This window comes from Cervus elaphus, chromosome 2, assembly GCF_910594005.1.
Source record: "Cervus elaphus chromosome 2, mCerEla1.1, whole genome shotgun sequence".
Classification (NCBI taxonomy): Eukaryota; Metazoa; Chordata; class Mammalia; order Artiodactyla; family Cervidae; genus Cervus; species Cervus elaphus.
Window position 1 is genome coordinate 42,054,631 of NC_057816.1, and position 26,872 is coordinate 42,081,502.

General features: G+C 39.0%; 2 long non-coding RNA genes across 2 annotated transcripts; both read left to right on the forward strand.

Annotated features, from left to right (window-relative positions):
- The first annotated feature begins 99 nt into the window (after positions 1-99).
- LOC122676870 lies at positions 100-10,156 on the forward strand. The gene is made up of 3 exons (XR_006335651.1): positions 100-229; positions 758-854; positions 10,099-10,156. It is a non-coding gene; the product is annotated as an uncharacterized LOC122676870 (long non-coding RNA).
- On the forward strand, positions 10,154-13,988 carry LOC122676864. The gene is made up of 3 exons (XR_006335646.1): positions 10,154-10,216; positions 12,267-12,378; positions 13,603-13,988. It is a non-coding gene; the product is annotated as an uncharacterized LOC122676864 (long non-coding RNA).
- Positions 13,989-26,872: the final 12,884 nt, after the last annotated feature.

A 26,872-nucleotide genomic window follows, 5' to 3' on the forward strand; every position in this document is an offset into this window, starting at 1 on the left:
TAAAGTCGGCCGAGGGGCCGGAAACGCGGCCCGGCGGGGGCGGGGTCTCGGGCGGGGCTGGGGGTCGCGCCCCGGAGTCGCTCCGCCCCGCAGGTGGGGCTCGGGGCGCGCGGGTCAGCCGGCGGCCGCCGGCCCTCGGGGTCGGTCGCCCGAGGACAGCTCTTCCAGGGGCGGGAGAGCCACCTCCGGTCCGTGCGCGCCCCGGACGCGCTCCTTCGCTCCTGGAGGGGTAACGGAGGGAGGGAGACTGAGAATAAAGAAGGGGAAAAAAAAAGGCGGTGGGGCGTACAGAGGCAGGCCTGCGGGCGAGGGGAGACTGAAGGTCAGAGCGAGGTGGCAGCCGGGGGCGGCGGCGGCGGTGAGGGGCTGGCGGCGTCCGGGCTGGGAAAGAGGTCCAGAGCGCGCGGTCTAACTGGGGCAGCTTTCCTCACTTGCTCGTCGTCCCCACCTAGTCCTCACTCTGCTAACTTTTTTCCCCTCAGAACTACTTTACATGCGACCACCAGCACAACCCCACCCCCACCCCCCAGCTGTTTGAAAACTGCTCTCCCTTTTCCCAAAACTTTTCACTGCCCTTTTTTTTTTTTTTGCTGGAGTTTGTGGGTTTCCTGTTAATGTTCGTAGCCTGTTGTCTACAGGAGAATTCAGTTTTGTGTATTAGTGTTTTGTTGTCCTCCTGCTAATTTTATAGGATTTAGTTGCGCGCGCGCCCGCAGACGCTTACAGGCACTGAAACCCTTGTTTTACAACTGAAAAGCTGCAAGCCCAGAGAGAGGAAGTAACTTGCCCTGGATGAGGAAGATGGGAGAAAGCCGGTCTTGTGATCAGGTTTCAGAGTGCCAGTCTGATCGCTGGTAATTATTAAGTAGCACGATTTGCAGATGCTTCCTCGTTCAGTTTAATTATCACCCTTTTCTGTGGGAACTGCTGTCTTTCCTGTCTGTTGTTGGAAGTCGGGGCTCCTTTCCTGCAGTGTTCTAGGCGTCAGGCTTCGAGCATCATTAAGGACAAGAGATGAAGAAGACAGACTTTCCTGTGTTCCTGCTAGGGCATGTTCCTTTTGCCCTCATTACACTGGTTTCAAATAAATATTTGTATGTCCACCTTTTTCACCAGATTGAAGGAAGCATGTCCAGATTATTCACCTTTGTCTCCCTAGATAATGGCTTGAAAAAACTAAGTGTCCTGAGGTGTTAAAATAAGTTCACTTAATAACCTTATCTTGGTTTCTAGGCCTGAAAGCCAATTTCCCTTTGGCAGGAGGCGTTGCCCTTGAAAGCTCAGAAATGAAAATGCTCTCTAATGTAGTCACAGACCGCAAAGGCATGGGTGGGGCTAACACCCTTGTAGGTTTTATTACCCTTTACTTAGCGTGAAAAGCTGACAGCATGAATTAAACTGGCCCATTTACTGTTCAGAGATAACTCGATGACAGAGAAACAGCATTCCTAAACTCTGAGAAAATGTGCCATTGGTTGTTAAAATACTAAAACTTTTACTAAATCATCAATTATGAGCTGAATAATCAAGTTGAAAATTTCTTTGATTGTGTAATCAAAGCAGCACAAACAATTGTGAAAATAGTTGAAAACACATCTCTAGCCAATGAATAAATAGGAAAGAATCTTGAAGACTTCTTAACCTAGTGGATTTGTTTTGCTATTTGGAAGTGAAGATCCAGAGATAACTTGATGAATGTCACATTGTCAGTTACTAACAGTTAGGAATAAACCTCAGGTACTTTGACTTTCAATTTAGTTTATTTCCACTATCTAATAATTCTCAAACTAGTTCTCTCTCCATTCACAGGGAGAAAAACTAGTGATTCTCAAATTGATCAGATGCAAAGTTTTATTTTTATAACATATTTTATAGAGCCTTTTGCTAATTTGAAATGAAATTCATATATAAGCTTACTTGAAAAGTACCAATAATACAAAAGACAAAAAGATACTTTAAAAAATTAAAATGAAAACAGAGGGAAAAAATCTGATTGATTTGACCTCAGAAAGTAAGGGGAAAAGGTGTAAATATTGAGGAAAAGATATTTTAGATAAAGTTTAATACAAAGACCAGTATTTCATTACCTAAAATGCTCATGTATGAATGTACTGGAGAATAGAATGAGATATTCAGATACTTGCATTTTATGTCTCTATGTAGAATTGTAAAATCACAGTAAAATTGACAGGTACCTTTTTTCTAAGAATAGAAATTATTTCAGTGAGTTTATGGCTCAAATACCCCTTAGTCTAGTGGATGTATTTTACTATTGGGCAATGATCCAGAGATGATAGTATCTTGAATGAATGTCACAGTTGCCTTATCAGATGTAATGCTAGAAAACTCTTGGTCAAGTTCCCAGCAGAACAAAGTCCTATTGATTTATCTAAAAGTTGCATTCCTGAAAATTTAGTATATTTCAAATGATATGAAGTAAAAGTCAATTTATGTGCAAACCACAGTTTGGTACTAGGCTCAGATCATTTTAACTAGGTTTATAAAGAAGTAGCATTGCTTATCAGACTTCCCTGGTGACTCAGATTGTAAAGAATCCACCTGTAAAGCAGGAGACTTGGGTTGGATCCCTAGGTTGGGAGGATCCCCTGGAGGAAGGCATGGCAATCTACTCCAGTGTTCTGGCCTGGAGAATCCCCATGGACAGAGAAGCCTGGCAGGCTACAGTCCATGGGGTCACAAAGAGTAGGACGCGGCTAAGTGACTCAGCACAGCACAGCATTACTTAGCAGTAATTCTCAAACTGCTGGATGAAAATGATCAGGTGCATATGCATCTCTTTGGAATTTGCTAGAAATGTAAATTCTTGGCCCCCACCCATGCCTACTGTATCAGTTCCCCACTATGTTTTGTTTTAACCCTTTCAAAGAATCCTCAAAGCTTGAGAATCACTTAGACTGTCAGAGATGGCTTAGAGATGACCAAGGACTTGTATCACACTGCCTAAGTTTGAAGCATGGTTCTGCTGCTCACCAACTATTAATATTTAGATCTTGAGGAAGTTATTTGACTTCTTTTTGTGCCTTAGTTTTCTCATCTATAACTTGTGCATAATTGGTAAAGACCTATGACTACCTCATCTAGTTTTGAGAAGACTGAAATGAGTTCATACAGATTCTACAGAGAACTGACTGCATTTATTACTGTATATATTACTACTAGAAAACTATCTTTATTAGACAGTAGACTCCAAATCCTGTCTCTCTGCTATAATCCTAGCACCCTGAATAATTCTGGCACACAGTACTCACATTTTTTGAATGAATGAATAGTATCATGGACATAAATATAGCTATATTTCATGTATTGGGCAAAAAGTACCTTGATTCTCATATTACTGGCCTTGTAAATAAGTTTGAAAGTCACTGTTCAGGAATGCATATCGAAACAAAGAAGGATCAAAGAAATAGAGATAAAATTTGACATATCAATGTAGAATACCATTTGGCATTCTACATATCTGGTATTGGAAGTCAGAGTAACAACCATAATAATTTCATTTATTTAGGACTTCAGTGTGTTAGTCATTCAGTCGTGTCTGACTCATTGCGACCCTGTGGACTGTAGCCCACCAGGCTCCTCTGTATCCATGGGATTTTCCAGGCAAGAAGACTGGAGTGGGTTGCCATTTCCTTCTCCAGGGTATCTTCCCAACCCAGGAATTGAACCGGGTCTCCGCCATTGCAGGCAGGTTCTTTACTCTCTGAGCCACCAGGGAAGCCCATTTAGGACTTTACATTTTATCATGGTAATTCACATATATCATCTCGTTTAATTATTATACAATTGTATGAGCAAGATATTACCTGATTTCTATTTCACTGGAGGCAGCTGAGGTTCAGAGAATCTATTAGGGGGTAATGAAAGAGAACTTAGAGAGGGAAGAGGAATAGGAAGGGAAAGTCTCAGACTCCAGTGTAGTTCTGACCTCTGTGAAAATGAAGCGGATCAATCTGAGAGAAAGAGACTCGGGAATACTACTCTGAGATAGTGTCAGCCGGTCCAGCGGGGACCCTTGTGCAATGATGCCCATCAGGAGCTTGTTGGGGAAAATGCCCAGGCCCAATGATCAGTTCATGGTGCACTTAGCCATTGTCCTGGACTGGAAAACTGAGGTGGTTCCTGAAGTCACTGCAGCTGGAGTCTCAGCAAGCTGCACTCCTGTGACACGCTCTCTCTTGAAGAGAAATAGGAGTAAAGTACCACCTTGGTGGCTACAGTGGGCCACTTCTATTTAAAATAAGTGGTTGAGCCACAAGAGTAAAAAGAGAGCTGAACTATTTATTCAGATCTTGTGATGCCCTAAGTGCAATACTCTGCATTTCTCCTTCTGATCTCCTAAGCAGATGTCAAAACTCTCTCTTCTGTTCCTGTGTTCACAGTTCACTATCATCATTTGATTGACTGCCTTTTCCACTAGAGTTAATGCTCTATAGGGACTCTATGGACTATATTATTTTTGTATCTCAAGAGTTTTGTCAGTTGGCCAACTCATTCATCCTCTCAATAAAATTCATGAAAGAAAGGAAGGGAGGAAGATAAGCAAGAAGAAAGGCAGAAGGTTTTGTACCTTTACAGAAGGTTTTACACCTTTACAGAAGGCAGAAGGATTAGCTTTCTGTGCATGGAAACTTAACTGATGAAAGCTTATTTGGGAAAGATCACAGGGTTGCTTAATAATGCTGCCTAGGCTGGTTGACTGCACTCTGCCAATATTTCACAGACTTTTTGTTCTTGGCATCCCTTTGTATTCTTAAAGATTATGAGAACTCCAGAGAGCTTTATATGGATTATATCTGGCAGTGTTTACTCCATTAGGATGAAAGAAAAAAAAACAAAACAAAATTAACAACTCACTTACTCAATAATAATAAAGTGAAAGCAGCACTTTAAAATATAGCAAGAAAAAATTAGAAGAGTTACATTGTTTTACAGTTTTGCAAACTCTAATGCCTGGCTTAATTGATGAATGCTGCATCATCTGTGCCTGTACTCCATTCTCTATGATACATTGTTTCGGTTGGAGTATGTGAAGAAAATACAGTATTATACAGACTTAATACTTGAAAAAGGAATAACCTGTCAACCCATGAAGGAGTCTCATGAATCCCCTAGCTCCTTGGACCACATTCTGAGAACTTCTTCACCAGAATAATTTTACATTCGGAGATTCTCTCACTGTCAACTATTGAAAAGTGTGTGCCCTTGGTCATGAGGTGAATAGGGACAAGCAGAGATGTGGTTATGTGACCACAAACACAATTCCAACCATGGAAAAAATCCACTCAAGCACATTCCAGTGTCATTTTCCAGGAGTAGGAATATACTAGGTTTATGTAGTTAAGATACAGAAATAGAAGGAGGCTACCTTGAATTTGATGCAATGTGAGCTGGTGAAGATAGAAAAATAACAATTATGCTTTCTCTTTGAATAGTGCATCATTATTTGCACAGTACGTTCACATGTTGTGTCAGTATGATGGTAATCTCCCAGACAGTATTACTCCCATTTTACTGATAAGAAAACTGGGACTTAGAAAGGATAAGTGACTTTTCTGTGGTCAAACTGCCACAGTGAGTATAGATCTGATAACCAACAAAAAGCCTCCATTTTTAAGTAAGAGTGTTAGAATGAAATTAAGCACGTGAAGCTTTGTCTGCTTTGATGAGAGTCAGATACAAAATTAAGAGAAAGAAAAGTTCTACAGCAGGTGCATGCTGATGCAGCTGTGAAACTAGGAATTGCTGAGCTAGTCTCTGCTGTTGATCCTGTTCCCAGTTCACTATTTCCTTCTGTTAAATGAATCATGTTTTTGAAATGAAAAGTTTGAGAAGCTTTACTTTTTACTAATACACCAGGATTATCCTATAGGTCAGGGGTCCACAACCCACAGGCCACAGACCCGTACACACAGCAGGAAGTGAATGGCAGATGAACACGCTGCACTTCATCTGTATTTACAACTGCTCCCCATAGCTCACATAACCACCCGAGCTCAAGAAAACAAGCTCGGGGCTCGCACTAATTCTGCACTATGGTGAGCTGTATAATTATTTACTCATCCATCACAATGTAATGATAATAGAAATAAAGTACACAATGCATGTAATGTGCTTGAATCATCCCGAAACCACCCCTCACACCGGCACATATGTACCCACACCACCCCACCCACATGGAAAGATTGTCTTCCATGAAACCCGCCCCTGGGGATGGCTGCTATAGGTCACTCAGAGGAAGAGCAACCCTAATGACCCAGTCAACTTACTGAATGTCTCCACTTTGCTCCTTTTCCGCCAACACCACTCTGGCCCAATAGGCTATCGTTTCTTCCTGGGCGATCAAATTTACCTTCTAGTTTCATCCACTATTTCTTGAATGTATGAAAGCCAGGAACTTAAGTGTGATCCTTGACTCATCTTTCCCCCCAGGGTCCCCACCCAAGCTGATCTGCCAATTTATCATACTAAGTTTGTTTTACTTGCACAATTAATTTTTATTGAAATGTAAACCATATCAAGGTACTCTCAATATTGACAAGTGGAATACTTCACAATAGGTTACTTTTGTCATCTTCGAATAAAATTCTATAAGACCCTGTACCAAAAAAAAAAAAAAAATTCTATAAGACCCTGTACAATATGCCCAACTTATTCCTTCATCCCCCTAATTGTGTCAGGAAACTCTGCCTTCTGTTAATCCTCAAACCTTCTAGATTTTCTGTCTCCATTACCTTTGTGCTTTATCGTCCTCTCTGCCTGAAATAATTTACTCAGCTTTCCCCATGACCTGTCATTCTTACTGTATGAAATTCTCACTGATAAATACTTTATCCCCGCAGGAAGGTATCCTATAATCATGCTATCTGAAGTGGCCTTCGGGCTCTTCGTTTTATTGCTCTGTTTCTATGTAACAATGATAAATGCCTATAGTTGTTATACTTTTTATTTATTATGTATCTGCCCCACTGGAACAGAAGCTCCATGAGGTTTGGGCCTTGTCTGTCTTGTTCACCACCATGTCACCAGGACATAATAGATGCTCAATAGATATTTATTAAATGTTGATTGAAATCACTTACTCTACAACTTTAACAGTCAGGTTTATGATCTCAGCTTATTTTCAGCTTATTGTGGTTTAAGTCACTCAGTCGTGTCCGACTCTTTGCCGGCCCATGGACTATACATTCCATGGAGTTCTCCAGGCCAGAATACTGGAGTGGTTAGCCTTTCCCTTCTCCAGGGGATCTTCCCAACCCAGGGATTGAACCCAGGTCTCCCATATTACAGGCAGATTGTTTACCAGCTGAGCTATCAGGGAAGCCCTTTCAACTTATTAAAATGAAGTCTTTTAAACATCCCCATATCATTACCAGGGTTAGTAATGTGATTCTTGGGAAATGAATGCAGTTTCTCAGCTTGGAGAAACTGATAGTCTTGACCTTTAGATCAGTCTCAAATTTTCATGGGGCAAATATTATGTCACTTGATAAATTTTTATATTTCTCATCTCATACTGTTCACTTTCAGAGATATTCAGCTTGTAAGGGACCAAATTTGCAGCCCCAGCAGTATCTGAAATTTTAAGTTTATATACCTATGTGGATTAGCTTTGAAGTTGTAGATGCTGACCTAGAACTATTTCATATGCTCTCAGTAAGTCAAGGTGTAAGCACATGTAGGACAAGAGGACCATATCCTGCTGTTGAGTCGCTCAGTCGCGTCCGACCTCTGCGACCCCGTGGCCTGCAGCACGCCAGGCCTCCCTGTCCATCACTGTCTCTCTGAGTTTGCTCACTTATGTCCATTGAGTCAGTGATGCCATCCAACCGTCTCATCCTCTGTCGCCCTCCTCTCCTCTTGGCACTTTATTTCCAAAGTTTTGCAGTTCAGTTTGACTCCCCTTTTTTCTCTAGGTTATTGCTAAAAGGGAAACAGGAAGTCAAGGTAAATTCTAAAATGGCAAACTGTAGAGAGTCTTGGCATGAAGACAGCAAAACCAGCACAGGGTGGCTGATTTAAAGGTCAAGACTATCAGTTTATTCAAGTTGAGAAAGTGTATTCCTTTACCAAGAATCACATTACTTACCCAGGTAATGATACGGGAATGTTTAAAATATTTCATTTTAATAAATTGAAAATAAGCTGATATTACTATTACTTTTTGCTTATTTAATTGACAAGATCAAACTGATTTATGCATTTCTCTCATCTTTTAAAATAATACTTAATACTTCTTTGAATTTAAAAACAGTTAAATATTTAAATAAATAACTTAAGTTCAGATTCAGTTACCATGTAACAACTTGAGCCACAAAGATCTCAAATTTATCATCATTTTCATTTGTTCCTACTCCTTTTTTTTAAAATCCCTTCTTCTTAATCATATTTGTGTTTTTATTATATGAGATAGTAAAACTCAATAAATTACATTAAATATATTTTTCCATTTGCTACAGATTTTTCCCCTACTTCCCCGTTTTCTTTCCATCTATACTCTGCCAAAAAAAGCAGCTTTTCTTCCCTCCCTGGTGTGAATACTTCCAAATTTTCTACTAAAATTACCCAGTCGCTTACAAATATGCATAAGAAGCAGGGCACATATGTTCAAGGATACAGATTCTAGATACAGAATGCCATGATTTGAATCTTAATATCACTGCTTACTATGTTTAGAAAAGCTGTTTATATTCTCTGACTCAGTTTCCTTGTTAGCAAAACTGGGATAATAATAGGCCCTACCTCATAGGGATGTAGTGACGTTTTGACTGAGTTAATATGTGAAATGCTTAGAACAATGGTGTCAACTAGCTTTCATTCTTTCTTTTGTTCTCATCAACCTCATTTCCTTCTTAATGAAATTCTTTCATTCTTAAAAATACATTAGAGAGATCTTTTCACAGCAAGAAATTGAATTCATTTTAAGGAAAATAGCTGCATGGTACTTCCCAGGTGACACAGTGGTAAAGAATCCGCCTGCCAGTGCAGGAGACGCAAGAGATGTGGATTTGATCCCTGGGTCAGTAAGATCCCCTGGAGCAGAAAATGGCAGCCCCCTCCAGTGTTCTTGCCTGGAAAATTTCGTGGACATAGGTGGTTGGCAGGCTGCAGTTCGTGGGGTTGCTAAGAGTCGGACATGACCGAGTGCACACACACACACGCACTGCTAAACATGATCCACAGATCCAAAATGGCATCACATGTGCTCAAAACCCACGGTACCAAACCTAGATTTAATACCTAACTTAATTGCAGTTTTGACCTTACTCCCAAATAAAACCTTAATCTACCAGTTTGGAAATTTCTGGTTAGAACCAATGAGTTATTCTGGGTCTTCTCCAATCTACTCCTCAGAGGAAGAAGAGGCAAACTTTTATTTATTTATATATTATTTATTGCTGATGACTTATTTGGGGGGAGGCTACAAAATCACTGCAGATGGTGACTTCAGCCATGAAATTAAAACACAGACACTTGCTCCTTGGAAGAAAAGCTTTGACCAACCTAGACAGCATATTAAAAAGCAGAGACATTACTTTGCCAACAAAGGTCCATCTAGTCAAAACTTTGGTTTTTCCAGTAGTCATGTATGGGTATGAGAATTGGACTATAAAGAAAGCTGAGCACCAAAGAATTGATGCTTTTGAACTGTGGTGTTGGAGAAGACTCTTGAGAGTCCCTTGGACTGCAAGGAGATCCAACCAGTCCATCCTAAAGGAAATCAGTCCTGGGTGTTCATTGGAAGGACTGATGAAGCTGAAACTCCAATACTTTAGCCACTTAATGTGAAGAACTGAATCATTTGAAAAGACTGTAATGGTGGGAAAGATTGAAGGCAGGAGGACAAGGGAACGACAGAGGGTGAGATGGTTGAATGGTATCACAGAATTGATGGATATGAGTTTGAGCATCTGGGAGTTGGTGATGGACAGGGAAGCCTGGTGTGCCGCAGTCCATGGGGTCACAAAGAGTCAGACATGACTGAGCAACTGATCTGAACTGAACTCCTTACCCCCACCCTCTTTTCTATAAAAGCCTTCCATTTTGTGGCACTTATCAGAGCTCTCTTCTATTTATTAGATTCATGGGCTTCCCTGGTGACTCAGAGGGGAAAGAATCTGCCTACATTGCAGAAAACCTGGGTTCGGTCCCTGGGTTGTGAAGATCCCCTGGAAGAGGGCATGGCAACCCACTCCAGGTAAGAACTACCTGGAGAATTTCACATACAGAGGAGCCTGGCGGGCTACAGTCCCTGGGGTCACAAAGAGTCAGACACGACTGAGTGACTAAGCACACACACACATCCTTGAATAACACCAATCATGTCTTCAAATTTACTCAATTGAATTTTGTTTTTAACCAATACTTCAGTTCAGTCTCTCAGTCGTGTCCGACTCTTTGCAATGCCATGGACTGCAGCACGCCAGGCTTCCCTGCCCATCACCAATTTCCAGAGTTCACTCACACTCATGTGCATCCAGTTGGTGATGCTAGTGGAGGTGATGGAATTCCAGTTGAGCTATTTCAAATCCTAAAAGATGATGCTGTTGAAATGCTACACTCAATATGCCAGCAAATTCAGAAACTCAGCAGTGGCCACAAGACTGGAAAAGGTCACTTTTCATTCCAGTCCCAAAGAAAGGCGATGCCAAATAATGTTCAATGCTTAAGGCATTGAATACTAAGCCATGTAACAAATCTATTTAACTATTGTTAAATGGTCATTTGAGCTGTTTCTAGGTATTAAGCGTTATTTTTTGCCAGTGCAAACAATATCGCAATAAGAAATTTTGAATACACATCCTTTCTATAGCTTCTTTTATTTCCATAGGAAAGTGATAACCATATCCCTTCCTTACCAACAATCTTTCCTGAGTTGTTTTAAGAGTTTTAAGTTGTTGTAAATTTCAATATTTTAAGTTGTTTTAAATTGACATTTTAAAATTATTGCCATTTAATTTTAAATATGTATTTTGGAAGCACCTAAGGTCTGCTTTTGTATACGGTATCATATTTTTATTTAAGGCAATGATGACAGTGCTGTTTATAAAATAAACCTTATTTTCCCTCTAAATTAAACACCAGATATGAATATATCAGTTCTTTAGATACTAGAACATTTCATTTTGTTTCACTGATTGATTTTAAAGCTGGTTTGCTTCCTGTTGTTCTTTTTCATATTTTCTTCAGCTCCCGGTCTGTATAAGTGTTATGATTGCTCTATTTGTTTTAAAATTTTTTATCACTTTCAAAATCGAATGCTTTTGCTACCCCCACTACTATTTTTTTAACTCAATGGAGCATTCAATGAAATTAAATTTGGGATATTACTTTCAAGTAACCAGTTTTGGGTATTTTTTGTTTGTTTATTTTTTAACCAATTTCATCTTTTATTTGGAATAATTTTTTGTTCCTACTTTATTTGGTTTGTTTTCCTTTTATTAAGGTGTTAATATGAGTACTTAGCACATTATTTTTAGTCTTTTAATAATAAAGGTGTATTAGACTCAGAGTTTTTTTTTTTGAAACAAGTTTTAACTGTATCCCACAAGATATAACATGGCATACTTATCTTTCTTTGTAATTTTAAAAGTTTATAACTAAGGTTTAATTCCCAGTTGATTCCATTGGTTATTTAGGATTCCATTTCTTATTTTAACTAGTTATATTTAATTTCTTTTTTTAAAATTAGATTATGTTCTAAGAATATAGCATATATAATATTAGCATTTAAAATTTTAGCAATCATTTCTTTATGGCGTAATTTTTATAAGATTAAACAGTAAAAATTATGTTTTCTCTACTCAAAAGAACTTTGATATATTATGACCATGCTTAATTTTTTGTCTATTTCTTCTTTCAGTTGTAAAAGATTGAAGTATCTCAAAGTAACTTCATTCTAATACATTTCTTAGTTATCTCATCATTTGTTCTTAATATTTTAATTGCTTTCTTATGTAGTACATTTGCATGTAACTGTATTATGTATACTTTGAAAAACATACACTTTTTGCCTATTCATAGATTTCCCACAATAATCCTCTCCTCTAGAATTTCTACCTAAACCTGCAATCTCAAAAGTAGTTCTAAGACTTGCCTCTGCTGGGTGTTGTCTTGTTCCAAGACCTAGTTAAGGTTGGGTTTAGAGGGAAAGAATGACTGAAATGCAAATTCACACTGCTATTAGGTGCTTTAGGCTTTTAATATCTAATATATTTTTTTCTTCCTGATTTTTATGATTTTAACAGGTCTCGTCAACAATGTAGAATACATAATACTGACAAGAGTATTAGTAGTAAACTAAGAAGAACAGAGAAATTGAATTAAAAGTGAGAAAATGGAGAGAGTCAAAATGCACAGGTATAATTGCTTTTCATGATAACAGTTATCATTTATTGAATGTCTTCTATGTGTAGACACTACGTACATGTGCTCACTCTATTCCCTACAGCTACACTATAAGGTTGGTATTACTCACTTTAGTTTAGAAATGAAAAAGTGTTTAGAACAGAGAGATTAAGTATCATGCTAAGTGTCATACAACTTGAGTGATTGAGCTAGAGAATTTGGCTGATTCCCAAAGTATGTCTGAGTTCCAGTGCCCCCATCTTTCCAGTGTACCACACTCCCTTACTTGTATGCAGACTTAAGGAGATATTCTGAATAAATAGTTGTCCATAAATAAAAAGCACAATACTTCTTTAGCCACAAAACTGTATTTATTTAATACATATTTATTCAACATGGTATAGTGTTGTAGCCACTAAGAGGAAGTGATGGTAGAGTAGGTGTTTCTGGAAGAAAGTAAAGACAAATGGAAGCTTCCCTGGTCGCTCAGCAGTAAAGAATCTACCTGCCAATGCAGGAGACGAGGGCTCAGTCCTGGGTCGGGAAGATCCCCTAGAGAAGGAAAAGGCAACCCACTCCAGTATTCTTGCCTGGGAAATTCCAAGGACAGAGGAGCCCAGCGCACTAGAGTCCATGGGGTCGAAAAAGAGTCGGACGCAACCTAGCGACTAAACAACACCAACAACAAAAACAAATGGAGACATCTACTTCAAGTTCCTGTGGGATAGCAGAATGAATATCTAATGATAAACTGGATATATTGCTGAAGGGCTCAAGGAAGGGGCCATTCAGTCATTCAGGTCAATGCAGATATTTGTCGGGCTTCTCTACTCAGGTATAGACAGGCAGTGAGGATACCTGCAGGGTATTCAGACTACTTTAGGTATTGACCGAATGCAGTTTTTATTAATTCTCACCAAATAAGTAAGAGCTGACATAGTGGTAGAGGTCACCCAAAGCAAGCCCATGGAACATAGAGGAAGTGGAGGGAAGAGGCTGAGGACAGCTTGACAATTACCAAAGTGTAAGGGCTAAGCTAAAGAACAGGAGCTCATGAAGGAAAAATTAAGAGAGTCAGAAGGAGGACCAAGAAAGTTAATGATACATTGAAACAAGGAAGAGGAAATATTGAGTCTAAAATTTAATGAATGAGTTTTTGCTTCAGCCGTCACTAAGTCAGAACCAATTCTAGCTTCTGCTTCTAGAACCACATACCAAATTGTTCTATTTCTTTAGCTGAGGGCAGAGATCCCTGTTCTTTGTGAAACTGATTCAGAAAGCTGGAGTTGATAGTCCTGAAGTCCTCTAGAGAACTGACAGCTATCTGAAACTGCAGCAGGGCCATTCCTGATGGACATGACTACAAGCACCGACTCATATTCTGTGACTCAGGATGGTTGAATGACATCACCGACTCAATGGGCATGAGTTTGAGCAAGCTCCAGGAGATGGTGAAGGACAAGGAAGCCTGGCGTGCTGAGGTCCATGGGCATGAATGAGCGACTGAACAACAAGAAGATATAGACTGAATAGTATCTTGAACCTGTCCTGTTCCATTATACCATTTTACTACAATGTGGCCATGCTTAGAGTTGCTTTAAAAAATAAATTTTTCATATCAAGCCATCATTTGTATATCTTTATGAAAGGATGCAGACACATTACCATAATTTGAACTTTCATGATTCTAGTCACTTAGAACCTGAATAAAATAGGAACAAACAGGGATTATTGCACCTTGTTGAATTTCTTTATTAATTTGTCTTTGAAAAACTTTGCCTGTAGACAACAGACTTGTTGCATAATTGCAAGAGCTAATGAAAAAGGCTCATTTGCACATGATTCACATGACATGTCTCAAAGTCAAAAAGAAAGTGTAATTTCATTTCCTGTACAATGTTAAGTTCAACATTCTGGCTCCCTAGAATACTGGGAAAACAATTCTTCACCTGATTTGGTTCAACTGAATCCATTAATTGGGAAATAATTAAATCAGAGACATTATGATATATCTCTACAGAAACGGTAATGTATTTAGAGAATCTCTATGATATCTCTAATTGAGATCTCAATTTGTCTGAGGTGTTTTATTTTTAATGATAAAAATATTCAAATATTTCTTGAAGCATTGATTGAACTTTTTCTAAAATCTCTACCAGAAGTCAGGAAAGCTGGGTTGAGATAATGTCTGGGCCACTAACTCACATGGTGATCTTGAGGAGATCAGTTCAAACTATGCCTGTGATTCTTCCTTGAAACTTCAGTGGATTGTTATAAAAATTGAAAAAGATTACTTGATTCAAGAAATGTGTGTTAAGTAATTACTGTATGTCAAGATCTGTTTTAGCACAAGGGATTCAGTGAAGAACATGCCAAATGAGATTGCTGCTTTCCTGGGCCTAAATTCAAGCCAAGAATAAAATTATTTAACAGTTACATGTGCATAAATAACACAAAGGAAAGTATTAGAGGTAAGGGTAGTGTGTGTTAGTTTGGGAGTTGGGAAAGAATTCTTTGAGAAGATAGCGTGTAAGCTGAGATCTGCAGGGTGAGAATTGTACATGTCAACACCATTCTATGTAGAAGGAAAAACACATAGAAAGGCTGGAAGTATCTGAGGACGTATGAAAAGTTCAGAAGAGCTATCATGATAAGTGATGGGGGAGAAGTGGAAGGTAGTTATGAAAACACATCGTGATGTGGCTAGTGAGAACGTAAATTGGTTTGAACATTTTGGAAAGTACTTTGGTAACATAAAAAATCTCAAAAAGTAGTTCTAGTCTTTGATTCAACAATTTGATATCTGGATGTATATTCTGCTAAAAATCATATGAAATACAGAAAAAAATTTAAGAACAAAGATTTTACTGTGCATTTATAACAGGAAAATCAGGAAAATGAATGACTACACAGAGATGAGCAAAAATATAGCGTGTGAAAATCAAGAAATACATACAGCTAACAAAAGTGTTTATGAAGAGTTTGTAATAATATTAAAAATTATATTATAAATTATTTTATAATACTTAAAGAAAGAAACCGGCACAGTGCAGGCACGGGTCCAGATAAACAATGCTCACACCATGGTCTGGATCACAATTGAGGAATTCTCAGATGAGGATATCCTGATCTCTGTAGGAGTTACTGGCAAATTGGTCTCACCTCTCATCTGCAGCGAGATACTATCTTGGTTGTCTGGACTGTCTCCGGGAAGAAGAGGGAATCATCTCGTGTTTACTGTCCTGGTCACCAAACAAGTCTGTTCTTTGACCTCTGGCATGGTGTGTGCATGCTCAGTCATGTCCAGCTGTTTGCAATCCCATGGACTGTAGCCCACCAGGCTCTTCTGTCCATGGAATTTTCCAGGCAAGAATATGGGAATGGGTTGCCGGATGACAATTTTTCCTCCAGCAGATCTTCCCAACCCAGGGATCGAACCCATGTCTCTTGCATCTCCTGTACTGGCAGGCAGATGCTTTACCACTTTTGCCACCTGGGAAGCCCCCTCTTTGACCTCTAGAGAGACACCATTTCTAGCTTCCAAGGCCTTCTGCTAAGAGAACAATCTTGAAAAGATAATCTCTCACAAGATGTGTAGAAATGCCATGGAAAATTGGTTCCTTAAAGCCCTTATTTTTATTTTTATCATTTTAACTGATGATAATTCTTAATGTTGTTTTAGTCAGGATTATTATAACAAGCATATAATATTCATAGTTCTGTGAAAAATGCAAAGTTGGCTACATATGACTCAGGTTTCCCTCCCCAGAAGTGTTAGCCAATCTAGGAAAGTTTTTGCCACTAACTAGCTGTAACACTTCTCTGGGCCCCAGTTTCTATTAAATGACAGTTCAAGACTTGTTGGCTGTCTAATCTCTGGTCTACTTTAAATTCTGTCCTTTTATTATTCCATATGTGGAGGAGGGGGACACGTATAACTTAGTGAATACAAACAGACTTAAATCACTTTATTTGAAGGAATTTGTCCAGTTGTAATCTCAATAGTATATAGTTAAATTAATCCAATCAAAGATCTAGTACATCTTCTGTGTGCAGAAATATAAATATATAGACTTATATAGATTTAAAATCAAATTCAAGTAGTTTTCAATGCACATATTAATTTCACAGGCTATTTCTATAGCAAAAACAGAGCTGTGATTTTAGAGATAGATATTAACAAGATGTGATAAAGACTATTGTAAACTTAAACATACAAGGAGAAGCAAGGAAACTAGAAAGCTGAAACATATGCCGCTTATTATTTTCTCCATTCACACCCAAGCATGATGTTCTCAATTTGTAAGGTGTTATATAAAGCATTTTGTCTCATTGTTCTGTTGTGGAAAGAACACTAGAATCAGAAGACAATTTTGACATCCACTCACTAGGTATATTATCTTGGGAAATTGCTCTGAGGTTTAGATATTCTTAATATAAAACAGAAACAGGTTTTACCATAAAGAGCTGCTATTAGGATCACGTGTTGATACAGGTGAAAGTGCTTTGTAAACTGTAACATCTACAATAGGAATGTAAAGGTTTATTTCTATTAAATTGGGTGGTGATGGTGATAATACAGAGAATTATCTGGTAAGGGATCTGTGGCGTGGAGAGAGGGTGACTGACCTAAGGAGAGCGCCTTGGGCAGAGGGAAAAAAATAGGCAAAGAGGTATGAAAGTTTCTATTTTGTTTGTAAAAAGTTTCGATGTGACAAGAAAACAGAGCTTAGCTTCTTGGTAGCAATTTCACTACTACTTTATCACTGATGTCTGAAAGTTCACTTTTATTTCACTTGTATGATTGATTCCAAGCCCTTCCTGTTATACCAACTATGCTTAACCATTCCTTCTTCTGTAAAACTGCTTTGTAACATACCTGCTTCCACCAACAGTTTCATTGTGTGCATACTTGCTCAGTCATGTCTGACTTTTTGCAACTCCGTCAACTGTAGCCCACCAGGCTCCTCCGTCCATGGAATTTTCCTGGCAAGAATACTGGAGTGGGTTGCCATTTCCTTCTCCAACTCAGAGGCTGGATCTTCCCAACTCAAAGACTGAACTCACATCCCCTTCATTGGCAGGAGGATTCTTACCTCTGAATCACCTGGGAAGCCCCACAGTACTCATTTAATTCATGTATTTGTCTGTGTTTCTGAGCATGCTCCTAGGGGCGGGCCTGGGGTGGAGGAAGGGCTGCAACTAGTACTATACAGGCTTGGACTCGGCTTTAATGAAGGGTTGTTGGATTGAATTGTCCCCAGTTAACCTGCAAGCCCTTTGGAGCACTACGACAAAATGTGCCTAAATCATGATCTCTCCACTAATAAAACTGAAAAATCGCTTGTAATTTCACTGTTGACTAAGACCCTGTTTCCTACACAACCCTTAGTGATACTAGAGAAAGGGGTAGATTCAGAGTACAGTGAAGCTCAGAGAGCATCACAGCAGGGGAGCCCGCAAGTGTGAGAGGTTTCCTGAGAGCTGGAGGGAGGAAAGGGGAAACACAGCAATAGAAGCGACACTGACCTTCCTCATATTTCTTCCTAGAATTGGCCCTCCCTGCCTTCAGCAAACTCATGTTCTTGAAAAAGAAGAAGTGTACTTCCACAATTTCCAAACATGGATCCTATGAAGTTATTTTGTAGGATATAAGGAGCAAAATGCATCAATATGTATGTAAATAGGTCATATGTCTCATATTCATGTGCATGGCTCTTTTTCATAGATATGTATTAGTAGGTCCTGTTGGATTAAGAAGATACAATTTTTTTTTAACTGAATTTTAATGTTTAAATCAATAAGCTGTAGTGTTTCAATATCATATGTAACACACACGGTATCAGAATTGAAAGGTCTTTACCTGAATATATTTTTGTGGTAGGCCCTCTCCATGACTTTCTTTTTGTTTTTATTTTTTTATTAGTTGGAGGCGGGCAATCCATAGAAATATTTAGTTAAAATGTGTGTCCTTTAGGAACTAACTTTAAAGGGAGAGCCATTAAGAGAGTAGTGAAATGGAGATAGTGATGTTTTAAAAATTATTTAAAGTGAAGATTTTGTATTTGAAAAAGTGGAAGGGACTACCACATACCATCTTTGAGGAGCAGCTTTTGGTATTCTCTGCCCAAGTGTCAGGAAAACTCGATTTCAGACCAAACTTAATCATTGAATACTATCTAGCTGGTGATCTTGGACAAGTCACTCTGCCTCAATGGATCTGCCTTGACTTCTCTGTTCTGTGTCTGTCAGATATGTCTCAAGGATAATCGGGAGAGTTGGAGAAGGAAATGGAAACCCACGCCAGGATTCTTGCCTGGAGAATCCCATGGACAGAGAAGCCTGGGGGGCTACACAGTCTATGGGGTCACAGAGAGTCAGACATGACTGAGCAGCTAAATAACAGCAACAACAATCAGGAGAGTATTTTGTAATCATGAAAGTTCCTGAATTAGATTTAGGAATGATAGTTCCCTGGGTAAAGACTTATCAAAATTCTAGTCATTTGAAATTTGGTTACTTGAATGTCAGCACAAATAGGATAGTGCCTGCTAATTCTGATATTTTGCTTTAATTTTTAACAGATGCAACCCTCATAAAAATATGAAATAAGTGTAACAATGTACAGGTGACCACCTTGCAGACAGCCCCCAGCTTATAAATCATGGTAAACATTCAACCCAGGTCAATGTCTAATCCCCATGCTCTCTCGTTGTACCATATGCCTTATGCACCCAAATTTTTATTGTATAAAAGTAAACTTTCCTATCCTCCAAAACCCAAAAAGTCAAACACTGTCTAACATTATTGTGAGCTTCTGTTTCCCTCTGTGTATTATCCCTTGAGAAACTTTTAACAGTTTAAGAAACATTTCTGTTGTTTAACAAGTATCTCTTTCATAGAGAAAACTTCAAAATCAGTCTGGCAGAGCTCCCCAGACCACAAGATCTCTGACTTTTGGGTGAGTTAGAGTCATTTTTAACTTCCTTTGTTTCGAAATGAGAGCAACTACCACCCTAATGGGGTTTCCCAGGTGGCTTACAGATAAATAATCTGCCTGCCAATGCAGGAGATGAAGGAGACATGAGTTTGTCAGGAAGATCCCCTGGAGGAGGTAATAGCAGCCTACTCTAGTATTCTTGCCTGGGAAATTCCATGGACAGAGGAACCTGGCAGGCTGCAGGCCATGAGGCTGCAAAGAGCTGGACGTGACTTAGCAGCTGAAACCACCACCACCCTAACAGACCCTGTGGCTCGCAGGGGTGTGCTGTGGCCGTGAGAGGCGCTGAGCAGCCCTGGAAGGGGTGTGATTATCCACAGGAGGAGTAAACGGACACTGCAGTGGCTTTAAGAAAAGAGGAAATGGTTTCTGTAGATGCTGGCAAAGCTCTCTCGTGTCCAGCTGGAATACGTATGCCACCCAAACCTGCGATGAATTTCCCTTTATTTTTCTCTTTTGCTTCATCTTTTCTTGTACAAAGGAAGGGTTTGAAAGAAAGAAGTAGGACGTTTTTATGTGGGAAAAGATTTTAAATTTTTTCTCTTACTTTCTTATCGCTAAAAGGAGAAGATTGGACTAAGTTTATTCTTTTAGTTTTGGTATGCTGAAATCACAGTTTTACATTTAGAAGCTTATTTTAGTTAGCAACTTATAAAACATTAAAAATTTTTAGGAATAGGCAGAAATAGGCTTATTTCTTCCAAATATAGAAAGGACCAAGCATTTATTGTGTATTTATGACAAAATGTACCCACATACATCGATAATGTTTTAACAGTAGTCAACTACTTGAATGCAAACCAGCTTCTCTGGACTGGAATGAGGGAAACAGGAAGGCTTAACCCAAAGAAAACATAACCAGAAAAGAGAAAAGCAATGCATGAAGTGTTTTCTATCAACTTTGCCAGATATTAATAAAAAATAACTAGATAAAATAATTATAGTTTAGGGACTATTTTTACCATCCTTAACGTTTGTTAATAATCCAAACGTGTTCACCAGCTTGGCACCTTGTCTCCACATTCTGCCAAGGTTTTCACCCACCTGCCTTATGCCCCTGCCTCTACTGAAGTAAAGGACAAGGGAAAAGAAGAATTATAGTTGTCTCTCTCCCCAGCTTGTGGGAATTAAGTCCCAACTGCTTTATCTTACAGTGTCCCTGTTAACTAGCAATCACCTATGAATAGATGAACTGACACCTCTTCAACCTGAAGAGGTGAAGAAGTATCTGAAACATTGATAGGCGCTTCCCTCCCCAGTAGAAAACTGAGGGCCCAGTCTGACTCCTAACCTTCTGCTTTGGGGGCTTAGATACTTGTTTTCAAGCACAAAGGATTTTCTTTACTTCTAGGGAGGGAATAAGAGCAAAGCTAGCTCTTGCTGTAATTGCCAAATTGAATCTTTTCTGCTTCCTTTCGGACTTTTCTTTACTCCCCAGCTGTAAATGATTTATTTCTCCCGGGTAAAAGACTTACATTTAGCAAGGCTCTTTAGTGATTTCATTTCAATCTTCCTTTTGAACAGATACACATTCTTCATTAATAATGAAAGAAAATTCAATAGAAAAATGAACCAGAAATATGAGTTAGCAGTTTAAGTGAAATAAAAATATTTTAATTTTTTCCAATTAATCCAAAATGTGTATTAAAGTGTGATATTAATTTTTGCCTATTACAGTGATAAAAATGTAATAAATAGACTGATCATATCCACTTTAGCTGAAGATGTGGGAAAATAGGTACCTTGCTACATTATTGATGAGCACAATAATGGAAATAGCCTTTCTGAAGAGCAATTGGCGATATTGATAAAAAGTTTAAGTACATCTAGTGCTTTGACTCTGCAATTCCATGGGTTCATTATAGCATTGCTTACAGTAGTGAAATGATGAGTAATAAAAGAGAGGTAAAGTAAATTAAAGAAAATGCATACTATGACATTTTTGGAGATGTTCAAACAAAGAATAAGGTAGACATTTACATATAGACATGGAAAGGTACATAATGCATGATATGAAAACAAATTGCCTGATAAAAGAATATGTGTAAATTCATGTTTATATATACAAGAAAGAAATTGTCTGAGATAATCAGAACACTCTGAACAATGGCTGCTTTGTGGTGGAGGGGTAAGGGGAGCAGTGGGACACAGGCACTGCAGTCTTCTAAATGAGCACTCAGCCTAATATTCTGTGAGGCAGTGGTGTTTATCACCCCAATTTTTATGTTGTAAACTCAAAGAAAATGTTGAAAGCAAAATTTCAACCTTAATACATTTAAGGTAACATGAAAATTTTCTCTATTTCTTTATTCCCCGCACATATATTATTTGAATATTTTATCTATGCCATGAATTTTGCCAAACAACTATAATATATATGCAAATACACATTGCACACACGCACACACACACACACACACACCTCTGCTCTCGTAGAGCTAACAGACTGTGTGCATACATGCTTTTCTTTACTCTTTCTTAGAACTCATACCTGCTATTATTTTTCCTATTCTATTACCTAATTTAGTAATTATTATTTTGAATATTCCATCAAAGAGGAGTCCCAAAATGAACATAATTATTGCCCTATAGATGAGCATTGAAGGTTACATATATCCTGTCTCAGTGGCCTAACACAGGGGACCCTAGAAGAAAAACAGTTACATTAATGCCTTCACTTCCTCTGTGCCTCTACTATCCAAGCACCTTATATATATATACCTACTTTCATCCTCACCATAGCAATATGGTATTAGTGTCCTGATTTTACCAATGAGAAGTTCAGAGAAATTTTGTAAGGAGTATATGAGTCACTGCCACTCTAAAGAAAAAAAAAAAAAGAAACTCCTTCTAAATTGCCTATTTCAGTTCAGGAGCTTGATTAATGGTTACATAATTATTATGTTTAATCCATGAAAAGCTGCAACTGGATACATATCTCAAATTTATATCTGAGGAAATTCAGAGAAAATAAAGTCTTAGTTCACATCAGGGACTAACCTACCAGGCTGTTAGCAAGGGTGTCAAGCAACAGTAGTGAGTGATCTCTCTCACCGTGGGAACGGACTCATCCCACCCGAGTGCAGGAGTCCGGGGAGGAGGAAGTCTCCGTTTCAAGTCTTGCTTGCTGTTGTTACCACCACACTGGACATCCTCAGCTAGTGCTCCTTGGGTGGAATTAAGTTATTCTTCCTCCTTCACATGTCTTCAAATTCCCCTTGACATTTTGGCGGAAACCAGAAGAATGAAAAGAACACAGGACCGGACTCCGCTGGTGGGGTGGTGGATGAGAACCTGCCCGCCGAAGCAGGTGACCCGGGATTGATCCCTGGTCTGGGAAGATTCACCTGCAGAGGAGCAATTGGGCCTGCAAGCCCCGAGGACTGAGCCCGCACACTGCAGCTACTGAAGCCCATGTGCCTAGAGTCCGCGCTCCACGGCAAGAGGAGCACCGCAGTGAGGAGCCGTGACCATGGTGAAGAGCACGCCCCACTCGCCGCAACTAGAAAGCCATGAGCAACAAGCAAGGCTCAGTGCAACCATAAATAAATACATGGATTTTTTTTTTTTTTTACGTGCAGGACCAGGCACTGCTGAGCTACTTGATGTGAGGGGAGCAAAGGCAAAGAGGAGGCCTGAGTTTAATGGAGAGGCTGCGAATAAGCTTTAACACTAAACGCTGGGAAGATCACCTCTAGACAGAAGCTTCCTTTTCTTACACGAAACACCACACCTTCTGCCTCTGAAGGACTCCTAATTGGAGGAGGTGTCCGCCTCTCCAGAGGTCATAGCCTGGAAGGCATGGTCTTTCCCCTTCTCTTCTGCAGAACCCACGGTGTGTTTTTCAGTCTACCGAAGAGGGTTCAAAGCTGCTTCCCCACATCATCTGGAATCTTGGAGTGAAACTCTGCATGTTTACTTATTAAAGGACAGACTTGTCATGCGTTTCAGTTGTGCCTAAGGATATTAGTATTAAGTTATGCCAACCTACTTTACTCCTCCAGAGGCAGGAGAGTAGTGGTTATGGGCATAGAACTTCAAGTTAAAAGGTTTTCATTACAATCACCAGTCTGCTCTTGATTAAATTTTGGCTAACTCTGAGCCACCCCTACAGTTCATGGGGTTCTCAGCAAGAATACTGGAGTGATTTGCCATTCCCTCCTCCAGTTGGGTGGTTGGATGGCATCACCAGTCAACAGACATGAACTTGGGCAAATTCCCAGAGATGGTGAGGGACAGAGAGGCCTGGCATTCATGGGGTTGCAAAGACTTGAACACAACTTGGCAACTGAACAACAACAATAGCAAGCTAGCTTTTATAAAATGACAAAGCTATTATTATATTTTTCATAAAATTGTGAATATTAAGTGTGGCTGGCCAGCATAGGAAACTCTCACTGTCATCATCATCACTGTCATTAATATTTTATAAGTCTAAAAACCATAATAATTTCCATGTTGGGTTATACTGTCCATTCTTTCTGACCCCAGGCTTGACCTTTTCTTCGACTGTGACTCATTTCTCCTCTCCCCTGTCTTCCCTGGGAGCGCTCTCAGTTCACCTGATGCTTGTCTAGCCTTTGGAACTATTAGGATGGCCAAAAAGTTTGTTCATTTTTTCCCTGCACAATAGCTCTAGTAGCGCTTAGCTGCCTTTAATTCCATTTGAAACATTTTTGTTAGATTGTGTTGTGACAGCTATCATGTTATTTTAGTCACCAGCTGTCACATCAATGTGCATTTAATAAAAAACTTACCAAAATTGGTAAATTTTTGTGTAGCCAATTTAAGATTGAGGGTGGAAGAAAAAAGCAACACTTTCATCACATTATATTATTTCACGAAAGGTAAAAATGAAGCTGAAATGCAAAGAGCCTTGTATGGAGAAAGTGCTATAACTGATGGAATGTGTCAAAAGTGGTTTGTGAAGTTTTGTCTGGAGGTTGGACAATGCCCCACAGTCGGAAGTTAAAGTTGACGGTGATCAAATCAAGACATTAATTGAGAGCAATAAATGTTATACCACATGGGAGATAGCTGAAATACTCAAAATATCCAAATCAAGCTTTGAAAATCATTGCACCAGCTTGGTTATGTTAATCACTTTATGTTTGGGTTCCATAGAAGTTAGGGGAAAAAATCCTTTTGGACCTATTTCCACATGTGATTCTCCACTTAAATATGAAGAAAACATTTCATTTTAAAACAAATTGTGGCAAGCATTGAAAAGTGAATGTTGTACAGTAATGTTGATTGGACTTCGCTGGTGGCTCAGACAGTGAAGAGTCTACCTGTAGTGCAGGAGACCCAGGTTCAGCTCCTGGATTGGGAAGGTCCCCTGGAGGAGTAAAGGGTTACCCACTCCCGTGTTCTTGCCTGGAGAATTCCATGGACAGAGCCTGACAGGCTACAGTCCATGGGAGCACAAAGAGTCAGCCATGACTGAGTGGCTAACACTTTGACTTGGGCTTCCCCAATGGCGCAGTGGGTAAAGAATCCACCTGCAGGGCATCAGACGTTTCACTTTCCCTTTCTTTCAATGGCACAGTGGGTAAAGAATCCACCTACCGTGCAGTAGACATAGGAAATGCAGGTTCAATCCCTGGGTCGGGAAAATCCCCAGGAGTAGGAAATGGCAACCCACTCCAGTATTCCTGCCTGGAAAATCCCATGGACAGAGGAGCCTGACAGGTCTCAAAGAGTCAGACATGAATGAACACATGATACACAATGTGGAATGAAAGAGATTGTGGGGCAAGTGAAATTAACCACAACCAACCACACCAAAGGCAGTCTTCATTCAAAGGTGATGTGTGTATGGTGGAGTTAGGAGGGAATCCTCTATTATGAGCTCCTCCCAGGAAGCCAAAAGATTAATTCCAACAAATACAGTTCCCAGTTGGGCCAACTGAAGATACTGCTTGAGGAAAAGTGTCTGGAATTAGTTAACAGGAAATGCGTCATCTTCCAACAGGATAACGCAAGACCACATGTTTCTTTGATAACCAGGTGAAAGCTATTATAGCTTGGCTGGGACGTTCTGATTCATCTGCTGTGTTCACCAGACATTGCACCTTCGGATGTCCACTTATTTAGGTCTTTGCAAAATTCTCTTCATGAAAAAATTTCATTTCCTTGGAAGTCTTTAAAAAAGCACCTGGAATAGTTCTTTGCTCAAAAAGATGAAAAGTTTTGGGAAGATGGAATTATGAAGTTGCTGAAAAATGGCAGAAGATAGAGGAACAAAATGTTGAAGATGTTCAACAAATTCTTGCAGAAAATGAAAAATGTATCTTTTATTTTTACTTTTAAAACTAAAGGAACTTTTTGTCCCGCCCATAGACAGTCTGTTGCTTCTTGACATCCTGGATGACAGTTCCCCTGTTGAGCACCAGTCAGGACCCATCAGAACAGGCTTCTGTTTCTTGCAGGTTGGCTAAGATAAGATTCCAAGAAAGCCTTTTGTATTTTCTGTGACTCACTGCACTTTCAAGCTTTCCCGAAACTTTAATTGTTGTCCTTAGTCTAATCTGACTTAAGAGTGATTTATGTGAAATTCTTTGAAAGTTATAAAGTGCTGTAGAAATGTTGAAATTGTTTTTGTTTCTGTCTTCCACTTAGCTGTTAGTAACTCTTATCACAAAATTCTGATACTATTGTACCTAAAACCCCGGGACTTCCCTGGCCATCCAGTGTTAAGACTCTGTGCTCCCAATGTAGGGGGTGTGGGTTCAATACCTGGTTGGGGAAGCAAGAGTCCCACATGCTATGCAGCCAAAAGGAAAACTACAACCCCCCCAAAATAAAACTAAAGCATCAAAAATCTTATTCACATTTTGATCTTTTTTGTACTTCTACATCTACAACAAAGTTACACATTTACTTATATTCTGAGGGAGAAGGTTTTACAACATCATTTTTTTGTTTGTAGAATACTTTTCCAGATATTTGAGGACTTATATAGCTTCTCAGTCTTTCAATTCAATAAAGCCTCCGTAGTTATGGAAAACTGGCAATAAAGTTAAGCTTATTTAAGATGTATTTAATTCTTTAAGAAAAATAGTTTAATTAGTTTCTATTCATAATCATAAGTCTATTAATCAAGTCTTGATCTAAGATCTTTAGAAAATTACTCTGATGAATATATATATATATATATGTATTTTACAACTTATGAAGCAAAACCCTTTTATGGGACAAATAATGTCACTATAATATTATTTAAATCACTCTTGCTCTGATATATTGTCATTCAATAACTGTCTTGCATATTAATGATAAAAGACAATCCTATAGAAAAATGGAGAATGACTGTGAATAGCCATTTACTAAGAGAAATACAATCAATAACAATTTTTAAATGATTGCAACTTGAATTAAAACATAAAATTTAAGATGAGGCCTTATTAAGTTTATTTTATTGCCCAAAATATAAAAGGTTTGTAATATCCAGTGTTAGCTGTTTTGAGCGGCATTATCCAGTAGAACTTTCAGGAGGAACAGATA